This window comes from Oncorhynchus nerka, linkage group LG8, assembly GCF_034236695.1.
Source record: "Oncorhynchus nerka isolate Pitt River linkage group LG8, Oner_Uvic_2.0, whole genome shotgun sequence".
Lineage (NCBI taxonomy): Eukaryota > Metazoa > Chordata > Actinopteri > Salmoniformes > Salmonidae > Oncorhynchus > Oncorhynchus nerka.
The window spans coordinates 51045943-51063010 of NC_088403.1; the positions used below are offsets into that span (position 1 = coordinate 51045943).

A 17068-nucleotide genomic window follows, 5' to 3' on the forward strand; every position below is an offset into this window, starting at 1 on the left:
TTTGTGTTGTCTAATAGCCCTGGGCAGTGTTGATTGACGTCTGAGGGTCTCACACGCCGAATAATACAAACTTTGAGGATTATTCTTGCAACTGAACAACGGGTGACCTTGTAGAGAGAAACAGGTACGTTTCTGGTTTGAACGCCACAAAGGTAGCTTCCACTCAACCTTTCAAAGAGTTGGAGATTCAATGTTGAGATGGAGGCATCCGGGGATTCAGTGGAAAACTGATTGGCAAAAGTTGCATACAGTTGGGTTCAAATTGTCCTCAGTTTACTACGGATGCGCTTGTTCAAGATTGTCAGGAGCGGCTGCACAAATAGAGTAGTCCCAAATGTGCTAACCCGGCCATCTGGCACTCATACACTGCTTGCATATACCAATATGTAACCCTTTCTCAGAGATGGTGGTCAGCAGTCCTTGACCTAAAATACTATTCCATACCCCAAACGCTCCCCGATCCCTCCCTCTCTTAGAGCCCCGAATCCAACTCATCAGAAAAATTCAGAGATAATCATCTATAATTGGAAAATGTTGTTCTTCGCTGCCAGAGGCGTAGAAGAGTGGTGTCTGCGGAATAGTTTGAGTGAGGCGAGAGTCGGGCTATCGAGCTCCCCACACCTTCAGGCATTAAAATGTAGTTTGATGGAAGCTCGATTGGGGCTGACCGAACATGTTCGCGGAGGGTGTTTTTGTCTCTGGACATCAGGAGAGCAATACTCAGTCAGGGTCTTGTCAGAGAAAAGGCACTCAGACCTGACAAATCACAAGAGGCCTACTCGGGCTTGGGCAAGGCACTCTGGGAAAGGAAAGCAGATGCTTAACATTTTATACCAGGGGGTGAGTATCATAAAGTGTAAGACTCATTTGAAAATCCACCCACCTTGACTGTCAATTCAGTTATAATTCTGTCCAAATTATCCACTCGTTTTTCATGAGGGTGTTTAAATGGATTACCTGAATTGCAATTTACTTCCTGAATTGAGCTCAAACCCAGCTAGCAACCCCTTTAAATTCAGTTATGTGTACCTCCTCTGCTTATCAAGTGCAGTCACTCGATTACTAAAGACACTGCACAAAATAACAATTTATGGTGCTCTTGTTTAATTTAATCCAATGTCGAATAGGGTCTAAGTCATTAACAGCTCAGTCTAAAAACACAAATATGCAAATGGGGTTTGGAGGAATTTGATTGGCGACACCTGCCATTGATAATTACATCAGCCTCCATAATCCAACCATTAGGCCATCAGCATGGAGACAGTGTGCGCTTTGAGGAGTGGCATGAACAGCTATAGACACAGATGAACACACACAAACTGTCCGTGGACGTAGGGTGTGAAAGGGCCACGGCTCTTGGCCGTAAAGAGGAACGTGTTTGCTTTTGGAGATTTCAACCCATTAAACTCGGCGAGCAGTGGTAGCCCTTGGGGCAAGTCTACCGTAACCGCGGACGGTCCGAGGCAGTGGAGGACGTCCAACTAGGCAAAGAGACTGTAAACCACCGGGGTTTAAGTGCCTGGTGATTAGCAGCTTACTACACCAGGCATCCCACGCTGATCTTATAGGTCTTTAGGATTTAAAAAAAGGCACAATGCAGATTCAAATACAGGAGAGGATAGATTGTCATTGAGGACTATTCACCATAGCTGCACAGGCAGTGAAATTAACCAAGCAAGTGGGAGAGGGGCTCAGACAGTACAACATGACGAACCGAGGCAAAAGCCATAGATGTACTAGGAGCAAGGGAAAGAGCTGACACATATTGGAGATAGTCTGACAAACACACACACATATAAGCTTGATCTCTCTCACACACACATATATTTCTCCACATTTTCTGGTCTTGTGAACCTGAGCCAGCAATCTCTAATTGACCCACTGTGTAGCAATGTAACTCCGCTTATCGCCGCAGCAAACAACCCTCCCCCCTTCTGTCTTTCATCAAACCAGACTAACGAGACTCAATGATTGCTTTAGGCTTTTTAGACCACACTGGACTTCCACATGGGAAGACGTTTTGCCCAGACGCCTGACATGGACAGGATAAGAGCATTGGTTGATAGCATTGGCGGTCCGGATCAATAACGCGCCAGCGCGCAGACCCATTGGCGGGGAGTTTCAGAGAGCAACTTGTATTTCATTTCGTAAGAGAGACCAGGGCCTGGAGTGTGTTAGAGGCCAGCGGCCAGGCCAGAACACTTCCTTTCTCCTTGTAACGCAATATGATATCCTTACCCCAAACAAGTCACTCAAGAGAACTGCGTTAGCTACAATGCTAACGCTAACACAAAGGAATGGAGTCTCAGCTTCTTTCCATTTATATATGCAGTGGTTCGCAATTCACTGGGTGGCTTCAGAGCCTCTCACTTGCCAATACGTAGCATCAGCAATCCAAGGTTTATATACACAGTGTACAAAACATTATAGACGCCTGCTGTTTCCATGACAGACTGACAGATAGATGAAAGTTATGACCCCTTATTGATGTTACCTGTTAAATCCACTTCAAATCAGTGTAGATGAAGGGGAGGAGACGGGTTAAAAGAGGATTTTTAAGCCTCGAGACAATTGAGACATGAATTGTGTATGCGCGCCGTTCAGAGGGTGAATGGGCAAGACAAAATAGTTAAGTGCCTTTGAACAAGGTATGGTAGTAGGTGCCAGGAGCACAGGTTTGTGTCAAGAACTGCAACGCTGCTGATTTTTTCCACGCTCAACAGTTTCCCGTGTGGCTCAAGAATGCGCCACCACCCAAAGGACATCCAGCCAACTTCACAACAGTGGGAAGCATTGGAGTCAACATGGGCCAGCATCCCTGTGGAACACTTAACACTCAATATTAGGAAGGTGTCCTTAATGTTTGGTACACTTAGTGTATAATTGGCTGTTTTACACTGAACAAAAAAATAAACTAGTGGGCTTTGAATGTATACCGAATCTATGGACTTCACATGACTGTGAATACAGATATGCCTGTTCGTCACAGATACCAACAGGCATACTGACTGGTTCTGATCCACTCCCCTACCTAAACAAAAGGCCACCATTTGTGACCACCATTTGCATCATGCAGCGCAACACATCTCATTGTGGCCTGTAGAATGTTGCCTTAAGAATTGGCGCTCATGGCGCCCAGGGAGCAGGTGCTGTTGGTGGGGGGATTCGAACCAATGACCTTTCGGTTACTGGCCCAACGCTCTTAACCACTAGGCTACCTGCCATCCTGAATACAACAGTAGCAGCAAATGCCATAACGCTAAGTCACCTTCCCGTACAGGGTCGTTTCAGTCCCACTGCGTCTTACATTTGAGTCATTTAGTGGATGCTATTATCCAGAATGACATAGTAAGTGCATTCATCTAAAAAAAGGCTAGGTGGGACAAGCACATATCACAGTCAATCTCAATCTGCAAAGTCGGAGCTAGTGAGGGGATGGCGTCTTGGACGGGCGTCTTGGATGGAATCTCTCAGCACTCCATTGAAAAAGCATTGGGTCAAAACGTTTAATGTCACTAATCCCAGAGAGAGGTCTCAATCTTTGATCCTCGCCCAAAACCATCCTGAGGCCCCCCACCCCAGGAGCAATAATACAGCCCTCTTTTTGGGGGAGTCCCATTGGCTTGCTGTGTTCCTGTTAATGCCAGAGACCTCAAAGCTCAGATAAGCGGAGCTTTTCTTCTTACCCCTCTCCACTCCCTTTCTCTCTTTTTCCTTTTCTCCTCATTTCTTTCTCGTCTCAATCTGACAAGCTATATTACTTTGCCTTCGGGAGAGGGTCATCAGAAGTGGGGTAATCTTTGAAGCAAACTCTGGAAACTCCCCTCATTCCTCCTCTCCAAACCCCCACCCCTCTCCTTCCACATTGAAGAGGGGCCAAGAAGGAAAATTCATTTTAGGAGAGGGATGTGGGTATGGCACGATGAATTTAGGAGGGTAGTAGTCCATTGTCGTGCCAGAGTTCCTCTGTTGACTTCTTGGCAGCCAGCTTTGAGAGGCTCTGGGAGCGACTCTGGGAGTCTGGCATGCCTTTTCCTGGACCAGTTGGTTTGGAGGGGAGGATGGGGGTTTCTGACAGCCACCCAAAGCACACAAATACCTCAGGCTGGCAAGTAATAACATCATCTGTGCGAGACATTACCGGAGGATTTAACATTTATTTCCCCAATATGTCCCTGTTATGAGAAAATATTATTGCATGCCCCCCCAACCCGAAATAGTCATGTCAACAATTCGGACAGAAGTCAGGATTCATTTTTGCACTCGGCAGCTACGTCCCAGTGACAACCTCAGTAGGGATTTTGACAGTTATTAAGACTGTTCAATAACATTTGTGATAAGGTTGACAAATGAGTACAAAACCATCTGTCCGGCATGTGATACCCAAGTCATCATAAGACTTAGTGTTAAATCATAACGCTGCATTAGCATTCAGTTGTTTACCGGTAATGCTCAACAGATGACTCAAAAATAAATGGTGAATTCAAATCATTAATATATATTAGCCATTGCACCATTTACTTTTTTATTTCCACCATGTTAAACTATGTCCCCAAAACATGTATAAATACTGGACTATAAATTGTGCCTTCCTGTATTCCTGTATTATACTTATGCTAAAATGTTTATTCTACTGAGCCATTTACTTTATGTTCGTATTCCTACCTTTATTATTTATCGTTGTTGCCTTGTCGAGAAGGAACCTGCACACAAGTATTTCATTGAATGGTGTATAACGTGTGCATCCCCCGAACATATGACTAATCCAACTTGGAACTAAGTTAGAGAGGCTGCATTGAATTCCGCACATGGTTTCAAAAATGTGATCTGTCATTCTGGAGATACAGGCTCACATATTGCTCTGCTGATATTTTCCCAGAAAAGCATTGCCCAAGTGGCCTAGAAACTGCCTGGGCACAGCAACATAGATTTGGAGTGCCTTTCGATGTTATGCCCGACTGTTTGTAATACTTCTGAATGTATGCACTGCAAAGTCAGCAGAACCAATCACAGTGTCCCAGTTCCTCTGGGGCATTGTCATTAGTCCAAGGCAAATTTGTGTAATTCAGTGCAAACATTCAGACTGGGCATCATTAAAATAATAAATAAGCAGGGGTGGAATAAAAGGAGCCAGAATGCCAAGCAAGAAGGAGATCTGAATGAGACAATCAGGAAATGATCATTTCTAAATCAATATTAGCTGAATCTGTAATGGTGCCATCCTCTCATTTGGGATTCGGGAATCAAGGATGTCATGCTTTGACCCTCCAGAGTTATCGTGTTGCTACGGGTGATTGACCATGGTAACATTCCCTCTTTCTATTCATCTCCTCGATCTTCCATTGGGATGTTTTAAATGAGGATATCAGTTTGAAGAGAGAGGGCCCCGAAAACAAATGTTCCTCTTCTCCAGTGCCAAAACCACCCTGTCTAGCCTATTCACTCCCTGTGTGGATGGATGGCGGGTCAATTGTTTTAACCTCGGTTGTGCCATGAGGAAGAGAAATGGCAACGACAACAAAAAAACGACGACATTTTCATGCATTTCTAACCATCGTCTATAATTATCTTAGCGAGATGTCTGTAAAACAAATAAACTACAACAACAACAACAGTCTCCCTTAGAAAAATATGTGTCGGAGAGGTTAATGCAACTTTGTGACATCGGGATGTTTGTACAAATTGGATATTTGGATGAAGGTGGACTAGATGGAGGACACGGGCTAAATAATCGTTGTTTCCATTTATTGTGGATTTAATTGACTTGTCAATAACTTGCTTATCGGAAGGAAATAATAGGGTTGCATAGCCAAGCGCGTCGCCACACAAATACACTGAAGTTATGAGAAGAACTGGACGAATTGAACTCGGCAAAGAAAGGCCTGCTCTATCCTTGTGTGTGAGGTTCTGCACTGTGTTAGTGAATAGGAGGGAGTGCCAGAGATGTGTCTGGTAGAATGTGGAGCCCGCCTGTCACATTGTAGTGGGTACTTTGGCGTTTAAATATTTATCTAAGGTACCTCCAGAGTCAGGCCCATCCACACATTAATTATGCATAACATGGATCCCTTACAAGTATGAAAAATGAAGCACTTAACACTATAAGCAGTGTGCAGCACTAATACACTGGGAAAAAGTTTGGAGCTACATGGAACCACATATGGTCTTTATATCCATTTCCAGCAATGCTCTCACACTCCACATTATCACACTCTACCACTCCTTTTAGAAAGTTAGACAAAGGAATCAGTTTACGGCAGTTGCAAGTGTTATGTTAATTAACAAAACGGGCAAGTAAGTCGCTTTGTGCCATGTGGCACTGTGAGACAAGGAAATGTGATATTTGTTTCCGCCACCCGTCCTTATTGTTAAGTTGTTAACTATTTATTTCTCTTTTGAACAAAGGAATAGGCCTTACCCCCAGCTACTGTCTTAAAGTGACAGTTCACTCCCAAATCAAGGTTTGTCAGATGTTTTCAGAACTCAAAATATTCACATTTTAAGATGAGTCCATGAGTCCCATGTTATCTGCTGTGTAGATATGCATTGGCTATATGCCTCAATAGCAAATGAATATTAAAGATGGAGGAAATAATTTCCCATTCATGTGGATTTTTTTTCTTCTCTCTCTCACATCCATGTGATTTACTATCTACTTATGAGGTCTGAACACATGAACGGTCACACAAGACTGAAATTGTCAAGTGTACGGGTGTGTGACTGCAGGGGCTACATAATTTCACTTTATTTTGAATTCAAAGTCCCCAGAGAAAGATAGTTGAGTATTCAGGATATTTCATCACTGTCTTAGCATCTGCTCTAGTATGGATTGTAAAAAATACTTAAAGGGATACTTCAGGATTTTGGCAATTAGGCCCTTTATCTACTTCCCCAGAGTCAGATGAACTTGTGGATACCATTTTTATATCTCGGTGTCCAGTATGAAGGAAGTTAAATGTAGTTTCGTGAATCAATGCTAATTAGCATTAGCGCAATGACTGGAAGTCTACAGAGGCATAAAAATGGTATCCACAAGTTAATCTGACTTTGGAGAAGTAGACAAAGGGACTCATTGCCAAAACCCCAAAGGATCCCTTTAAGCTGAAAGCTGACATCACAATGGATGGCATGGAGTCAATGGGAAAACAAATCAGACAATCCTAAAATAAAAACATTATTTCCCGTTAATTTGTATACATTCAAAGCCCACTAGTTTATTTTTGCTGCATCAGCATATCAATGTTTATGACCGAAAACATCTGGCAACAGCAGCTGTTAAAGACAAGCTCAAGCAATACTTCATGTAGAACAACAGTACAAGTCAAAAGTTTGGACACACATACTCGTTCAAGGGTTTTTAGCATAATAACAGTGAAGACATCAAAACTATTAAATCACACATATGGAATCATGTAGTAGCCAAAAAAAGTGTTAAACAAATCAAAATATATTTTATATTTGACATTCTTCAATGTAGCCACCCTTTGCCTTGATGACAGGTTTGCACACTCTTGGCATTCTCTCAATCAGCTTCATGCATTTCAATTAACAGGTGTGCCTTGTTAAAAGTACATTTGTGGAATTTCTTTCCTTCTTAATGCATTTGAGCCAATCAGTTGTGTTGTGACAAGTTGTGGTATACAGAAGATAGTATTTTACCAAATAGGGCTAAGTCCATATCATGGCAAGAACAGCTCAAATAAGCAAAGAGAAACGACAGTCCATCATTACTTTAAGACATGAAGGTCAGTCAATAAGGAACAATTCAAGAACTTTGAACGTTTCTTCAAGTGCAGTCGCAAAAACCATCAAGCTCTTGATGAAACTGGCTCTCATGAGGACCAGCACAGGAAAGGAAGACCCAGAGTTATATCTGCTGCAGAGGATAAGTTCATTAGAGTTACCAGCCTCAGAGATTGCAGCCCATGCTTCACAGAGTTCAAGTAACAGACATCTCAACATCAACTGTTCAGAGGAGACTGTGTAAATCAGGCCTTCAGGATCAAATTGCTGCAAAGAATCCACTACTAAAGGACACCAATAAGAAGAAGAGACTTACTTGGACCAAGAAACACGAGCAATGGACATTAGACCGGTGGAAATCTTTGTTTAGATGAGTCCAAATGTGTCATTCTTGGTTCCAACTGTCATTGTGAGATTCAGAGTAGGTGAACGGATGATCTCTGCATGTGTAATTCCCACCGTGAAGCACAGAGGTGGTGATGTGATGGTGTGGGGGTGATTTATTTAGAATTCAAGGCTCACTTAACCAGCTTGGCTACCATGGCATTCTGCAGCGATACGCCATCCCATCTGGCTTGCGCTTAGTGGGACTAGCATTTTCAACAGTACAATGACCCAACACACCTCCAGGCTGTGTAAGGGCTATTTGACAAAGAAGGAGAGTGATGGAGTGCTGCATCAGATGACCTGGCCTCAACAATCACCCGATGTCAATCCAATTGAGATGAGTTGGACCGCAGAGTGAAGGAAAAGCAGCCAACAAATGCTCATATGTGAGAACTCCTTCAAGACTGTTGGAAAGGCATTCCAGGTGAAGCTGGTTGGGAGAATACCAAGAGTGTGCAACGCTGTCATCAAGGCAAAGGGTGGTTACTTTGAAGAATTTAAAATATTGATTTGTTTAACACTTTTTTGGTTACATATGATTCCATATGTGTTATTTCATAGTTTCAATGTCTTCACTATTATTATACAATGTAGAAAATAAAGAAAACGGTGTCCAAACGTTTGACTGGTACTGTACAGTATGTCTATGTGGGACTGAAATGTTGTTCTGTGGTTATTCAGAAACAGTGAAGCATTGCATCATTCCTGCAGGGTTTCTACAACATTGCCTTCACAATGATCATTATGCAGAAGAAAAACAGCCATAGGCCATGCCTCTACAATGCTGCACCATTTCTATTCAATCAGAGCTCATCCTCAAAATTAATTTCAATCTCAAGTTAGGGTCAACAGAACAGTAATCAAGCAATGTCCTACACCCTCTGGGGTAAAATGGCCGCCTTTTTCCCCGACGCTCCATAGGCCGGCATATTTTTCAAAGACCAAACAACGGTTACCAAGCAAATAAGTCTCTCTGGGTAGTGTATCGATTTGTTCCGCTATGATGAACAGCTGGCCTAAATGGAAATGCTCGAGCTGCATGGAGAAAGAACAGATCTTAAATCAGATGAGCTCTGTATGAATAGGAATGATTGCAGAAAGGAGAGCAAAAGAAGAAACTCGTTTGGAATTAGGACACATGCAATAACAAATTAAGCAAGCAGTTATGATGATGTCGATGTTGCTAGTATCTGCTTTTTACTGTAACTAGGTACTACTTAGCTAGTTGTAAAGTGTTAACACATTTAAAGTGTACATATTGGAACAATTTAAAAGTGTAACACTTCATCACTAACAAGTGTTAGCGGAAAAATGTACAAAACTGAAGTAAATAAAGATGTATGCAGTAGTTTGATGTTGCTCAGCTGACAAAGCCAGAAAGTCAGCTAACTGCATTCCAAACTGAAATGTTTATCATTGTTCGATGTAGAACATATCTTACAATGTATTATTCAAAGAACATTTCAAAGAATGCTCCGTTTCAATATAATGTAATCAAAGAAACCTTATTTCCGGAGATTCAAATGGGGTTGGCAGCGGAATGGAATATCCACGTCTCGTTTAATAATAGAAGAAAAGGTATCTTGTTTATTTTACGTTCCTCACAACACCGGAGACAGAGGGACAGGGGGACAGAGATAGGAGCCAAAAAGCTAATTAGTGGGACTTGTCATTTACTAGTATCGTTTACCTCTGGAGTGGGAGGGTAGTTCGGAATGTCCATTAAATCCTCTCTGTTTAGAAATGGAAGAGCACACTGCCAATATTCCAGTGTTTCAGTAAACTCTGCGGTGTGGTCGGACAAAGTCCATCATGACTTGCACTTTCCTGGGTCTGGCAGCCATAAATTCATTGCGATGGTCTGGCAGTTACACAAGGCTGGTGTGCGATATCCATACCGATGGAGAATGCAGTGGAAAGAACAGGTTTATGACTTGGAATATCACGGGAGTAGAATGCAAAGTGAAAAAAGACCACACAGCTCCCGTTGGACGTGGCTAGGTACGAAAGAGAAGCTATTTACACCTCTTTTTCTTCATTAAGGTTGGTATATATAGGCCGGCAACGTCCTGGGATACCGGATAATAACGTCAGCCCCTACCTTCTCTCTCTCTCTCTGAGGACATCTTACTTTGAGCACTGCACTGAAGATACCTTCCAAGTCCCGAGCAAAGGCCCCGAGGTGGTTCTCCAGGGAAGACCGCTCTACCTAAACACACCTACCTCATCTGCATACCTGGGAATGTATTTAGCCCCTTCAAAATGGGGGGGGGGGGGTATACTTAATGATGTAAAACCTTCATCCCTGCTTCTCTCCGTAGCATTGCATTATTATGTCCATGGCAGGCAATGCAGAAGTATACACATGAAATACATTTGATTTGATTTTGGCCCCTACTAATATATAAAGTGAACACTGGTTCAAAGTTTAGATAAAGATAAATAAAAATAAACATTTTTCATTCTTCCGCCTACATTTTATGTCAGGCCATAGCTTATCTATTCAGTTCAAAGCACAAGAATGGGGCTGGGGACGTTTATAAAAAATGTATGATGGTCTTGCATAAATTATGCAAAGTGTTGTCCTTGTGCCAACCAATGCATCCACTGAATAATAATTATGAGAGGGACTCGGGTACATGAGTACGCAGGATGAGGCGAATGCCAACGTCCCTTTCTTACTGTGGCCAAACACGAGAGAGAGTGAGACACAGAGCGAGAGAGAGGGGTGGGATGTGTTTTAATCTGTCATTAAACATCAACAAATTGAGGTAGCTCTTTGGAGCCTGTCTTGCCACTATTTGTTTAGTGCAAAGAGGACAGTAAAGAATTTATATAATACTGTATAAGTGTTTATCAGCTCATAGTCCATCTCGATTTATATAGTGAGAGTCAATAAATATTTTCCAAATGTTTGAACCAGATGAGCTACAAATGTTTCTTTATTTCATATTTAAAATAGGATTGGTTTGGCACCAACACACATTGCTGTCAGGCAAGTCAATTAACAATCCATTACTCTATTGTCATATTTAGTGGCTTGGAAAACCAACAGATATTTACAGGGACTTTATGTAAATGCACTAGCAGAAGATAAGGTAGCTGATCGCTATGAATAAAGTCCTTAAATGTGTTCCCACTGAGGACAACTCAATTAACTTGTATAGAGAATACATACAAAAGCAATTTTAAAAAAGCGCTTTATGAACAAATACATTAACTCATTGAGAATTTACTCAACACATTCACATTAGCTAAAACACAGCCATTTTGCAAGTGGAGGCACCACAAGAGCAGTTGGGGAAACCGATTTAAATGTTATCCTCTATATTATAAGCCAGGTGGTTTGAGCCCTGAATGCAGAAAGCCATGGCATATCAGACCGTATACCACAGGTATAACAACAACAAAAATATTTAACGGTCTAATTACGTTGGTAACCAATCAGGCACCTCGGGAGTTTATGGTATATGGCCAATATACCACGGATAAGGACTGTATCCAGGCACTCTGCATTGCGCCTAAGAACAGCCCTTAGCCAAGGTATATTGGCCAAATACCACACCCCCTCGTGCCTTATTGCTTAATTATATAATTGCATCATTATGGAGGTGCCTAATGCAATTGCGGATGAAATGACATTGAGAAAACACCCTTTAATACTCTTGACAATAACAATTAAACAGAGGGTGCTGAAACTAAATGGAAACCCTGGCATAGCCACAGTCAGGATAGTTCTCGGTCATTTGCCATGCAAATGCAATTTCCTTATTACCTAATCGGGTGCCATCCCTTCAGTAAGACAATGGAGTAAGCTTTCAGGTTGATAATATCACCTTGAGACCTGTAAGTAAAGAGATTGAGGTAATTTGATGAATGTAACCAATGCTATTATCTCTTACACGTAGCCCTTTCAAGTTCAGCACAGTTCGAGCAAGGAGGGTGGAAAACAAGGGAAGCTTGGGTCCTCATTGCTTTTTCTCAGAAATTCTACATTTTCTTCTTCGTACTTTTGGTTGGGCATTTCCATTGTTTTTTTGTTTTTTTTTTACATTTTAAGTGTCAACCCTGCCTAGATTGGACTGGATGAAGGACTGTGTCAGTTTGGAATGTCTGCCCACTGGGGATTTCAAAGCACATCCTCTAGCGTTAACGGTACTCATGCGCGTACGCAAACATACTTAAAATATAGAGACGTACACATAATTCTACAACCATACAGGACAAAAAGACAGACAGACACATCTGCTCGTCTCCGAGCCTGTTGGAAGGTGTCACATGCTTGGCGTGTTTCCTAGTGTGGGCAGATGGTGTGGCACAATTAGGCCCTCTGAATCTCTCAATCATCTCCCGTACGTTGTATAAAGAGCTGGACCTAGTCTGGTTATAGCTGTCAAATACACTCACTCGCACATCTCTTTCTCTCTCTCAGTTTTTTCAGAATCCAACTGTTTGCTACAACTGTATACCGTTGCTTTCTCTGGAACCTCTCCAACTCAACCACCCTTTCTCTATAACAGTAATGTTATTTCTGTCTATGTATAATTACTCTGTCAATTTCCCGCCTTTGTCCACATGTTACTCAGCCACAGAATCATTATCTGACATCTCTCAGAAACCTCTATTCTGAATTCCCCTCTTTTCACCACATACTCCCTCTGTCACTTTTCCCCTCCCATATCTCTCTCTCGCTCGCTCTCTCTCTCGCTCTACTAGTGCGGTCTGAATGCATTTCAGGATCAGATACCGAGACAATAGGCAAGCGAGTGTCACTTTCACACCCCAATTACCGTAAAAGGGACATTTTGGCCCGTATTTTGCAGAGCCACACAATGAAGGGAACGTCACAGTGGAACGCGATATCCCCTCCTGTTCGCCTTCCAGCCCATGGCCTGCAAATACAAGGAGGAGGAAAGCCGTCCGGGGTATCCGACACGGGGGCGAGGGCCATTAGCAGAGAGCGGTTAAATAAGGATACCGTTAACCGGAGTCGCTGACAGGGACAGGAAACATCTGCTGCGAACACAGCTCTCCCGTTGCCCCGGCAATCAGCCTTTCATCAAAAGGGCCTCGCGGACTCTTCCCACACAAACACAGACTTCCACGAACACAAACACAGAGAGCGCCCAGACGTCGCACCCCGCAGACGTACACAAGTGCGAGAAAATAAACAAGACTTAGACGCACGCAAAAGCACACACAGACAAACAAACAAAAAAACACAGAAAAATCTCTGAAAATACATTTGCTTCCTGTACACTCCCGTCTCATGTATTGTCCATACATACAGTACCTTGCCTTTTCTTAACTTCCCCTATGAGTCAATGTTTTCCTCTTCCTTCTCGATCGATTGATCCATGTCTTTCTCCCACCCGTCACATAAAAATTGAATTTCCACCAGATTCAAACACCTTGCTGAGCACTAGGCTATGAGCCATGTTCCGGCTGCCAATAGCACAGTTGTATTTCCCCCACCTGTGACGGCGGGGAATGATTCACCGGGGCCTGCCACACTGTATCAAGGGACGTGTGTGTACTAGAGCAGAGAACTACCTCACCTGACTGTCTGCTGCCCTGTGACCTGCAAGAGCAGTTATGAAGTACAAACCGCACGGTATGTTTATGAGCAGACATCTCACATTACACCCCGAGGGAAAACTTCAATGAGCAAAACCCAATTCGGCTGATTCCTTTTCAGCTCCTGGTGGCGCAAAGGGCCTCATAATCCAAGATCGCATACTGGTATATAAATGCAGTATTTACATTTATTGTGAGTTAAATGCATTATTATGTACAATGCATACTTTAGCATTCTCTCTCGCTCTCATTATTCTACCCATGGAGCACATCCTCGGGGTCGCATGGAGTTCTAATTTCTAATTAAGCGTGAGGCAAAAAGTTCACAGCCAGTTGTGACCTTATTCCTGTGAACAGGCCCAGTTATGGGTTCAGGGCAGTACTGGTAGCCTACTCTGGCATGCAACCCCGTCTTCTAAAAGTTGCTTCTGCCCAAGCTTCTTTCTACTCAAGAAATCCCCTCACAAAAAGACTTTGAAACTGGGCAGCCGTTAGCGTCGACACTGCCAACACCCATACAGTCAGCTTTGCTTTTAGCCACATTTGGTGCGGTTGGCAACACCTGTCCTTTGTACTAAACTGGAGAATTTGCTTTGGAAATCTGGGGTATTTCCCATACACGCTACACATGTCTATCTGTCAGAAATGGTGAAGGGGAAGAGAAAAAAACTACATGTGAGTAATACCTGGACATCACAGTTAATCTCGTCCAAAGCTGCGTACCTGACAGTGGTGTGTTGTACAACAGTTGACGGATTAGCCGTGTGTACCATAGCCGTATCGGGTATTACCGCCGTTCCGTCGACACCCTCAGAGTACACAAAAGCGACGGCGGGTGACTAAATGTCTGTGTTTGCTTTGGGGAGAGCCGCTGTGTGGCCACAACGTTGCAACACGGGCCCACCTGTGGCCTAGGAAATACGATTCTGGGTATTTTGGGGCATTAGAGGATCATGATGAATGGGAGGACGACCCAATACTTCTTATCTATACGCTCGGGTTACGCAAAGGACTCAGATAAACTCAGAGAGGGGGGGGGGGATGGGCCTAGGAAGCAAGGAAGCGGACGTGGGTCAAGATGTCGGGGAGGGTCAGTTGTGACAGATTCCGGATGCTTTGAATCGCCTGATAACAGTTAACCATTGACTAAGGTCAGGTAGCGTAGCATTCTTGGCCATTTAACTCACTGGTCTGTGAAGACAAAGCATGAAATCATTATTGGAGTCTCTACCAGCCCTGAGAAGTGAACGCAACACTAATCAATGAGAATGGAGGGTCTTATGCGCGAACGAGCGAGAGAATCACATTTTCATTTCCATTAGTCAATGATGTTAGCTGGTCTACATGTGCAATACTCTTGGTGACATGGTGTGTGTGTGTGTGTGCGTGCACTGGCATTCTCCAAACATTTTCTGATGGAGATGATTTTGTTATTCATTTACTCATTAAATTAGTATAGCAGAGACAATAGCCTTTCAGATACTCAGAGACTCCCTCAATCTATCTGATAAGCGCAGTTGTGTTGTTAGCAACTCGCCATTGTTCGCATGTGATTCACTGGCTGTCACCTCTCGTCCTTACGTCTTAACACTTTCCCAAAGACACCATGAAATAGTTTTGCGCAACACACGATAAAAGCGGTATGAAATAGATGTGGTATTCACGTTTTTTTATAGCATGTCAATGATTAGGGGCAGGGGACAGAGAAATATTTGTAGAGAAATATAAAAAAGACAAGCCGTACATTTAAAAAAAAAAAAAAAAAAAAAAGCTCATTGCGTAAATGGTAAATCCACTAACTCTCATTCCATAAACAAACAACCTTCGGGTCTGACCTTGAAACCACCTCAGGACAACACACTGAAAGCGTAATTGAAAAGCTTGAGATTTATGTCCAGAAGCTTTGACATGTTTTTGCTTAGATTAACTTTGTGCCCTAAAACATAATATGGCGATATAATCTGTCATTTAGTTGTTTGAGACTGCATGTGAACATGAATCATGTGCATGTGATTCCTGTATCCTGTATGTAAAATGTTAAAGATGCACAATGCAGAAATGGCTCAGCCATTTCCAGGTTGCGAAAATTCTAATAGTTGCTTAATTTCAGTTTATATGACAAAACAAGCAAGTATAGTGTAAAGAGAGAATCATTGTACCATCTAAACCCCTGTGAAATATATTTGCTAGAAATATTGCATTTTCAGCTGTTTGAAGCCGGTGTACAAAACCAAAAGACGCAGAAACTAAACTTAAGGACGGGAAGCATAGAAATAAAAGCTCACAAGCACATAAAACAGATTGACCGCTTCTTAGATTCACTTTCAATGAGAATGACAGGTCTATAACACACATTTCTAAGTGAATTTCGTTGGGTTGTACTGCAGATTTAAGTAAGTAAATGTTAGAGCTAAAAAATACTAATGTAGTGTAATGATAATGTCATCTAAACATACTAATGTAGTGTAATGATATGTCATCTAAACATACTAATGTAGTGTAATGATAATATGTCATCTAAACATACTAATGTAGTGTAATGATAATATGTCATCTAAACATACTAATGTAGTGTAATGATATGTCATCTAAACATACTAATGTAATGATAATATGTCATCTAAACATACTAATGTAGTGTAATGATAATATGTCATCTAAACCTACTAATGTAATGATAATATGTCATCTAAACCTACTAATGTAGTGTAATGATAATATGTCATCTAAACCTACTAATGTAATGATAATATGTCATCTAAACCTACTAATGTAGTGTAATGATAATGTCATCTAAACATACTAATGTAGTGTAATGATATGTCATCTAAACCTACTAATGTAATGATAATATGTAATAAACATACTAATGTAGTGTAATGATAATGTCATCTAAACATACTAATGTAGTGTAACGATAATATGTCATCTAAACCTACTAATGTAATGATAATATGTAATCTAAACCTACTAATGTAATGATAATATGTCATCTAAACATACTAATGTAGTGTAATGATAATGTCATCTAAACATACTAATGTAGTGTAATGATAATATGTAATCTAAACCTACTAATGTAATGATAATATGTAATCTAAACCTACTAATGTAATGATAATATGTCATCTAAACATACTAATGTAGTGTAATGATAATATGTAATCTAAACCTACTAATGTAATGATAATATGTAATCTAAACCTACTAATGTAATGATAATATGTCATCTAAACATACTAATGTAGTGTAATGATAATGTCATCTAAACATACTAATGTAGTGTAATGATAATATGTCATCTAAACATACTAATGTAATGATAATATGTCATCTAAACCTACTAATGTAGTGTAATGAT

At 41.6% G+C, this 17068-nt stretch overlaps 1 protein-coding gene across 1 annotated transcript in view; it reads right to left on the minus strand.

Moving 5' to 3' along the window:
- LOC115133545 (adhesion G protein-coupled receptor L3-like) overlaps nucleotides 1-10089 on the minus strand; it is a 267932-nt gene extending 257843 nt beyond the window's left edge. The window contains 1 exon segment of the mRNA XM_065021894.1: nucleotides 9821-10089. The gene's annotated coding sequence lies outside the window, so the exon portion shown is untranslated.
- Nucleotides 10090-17068: the final 6979 nt, after the last annotated feature.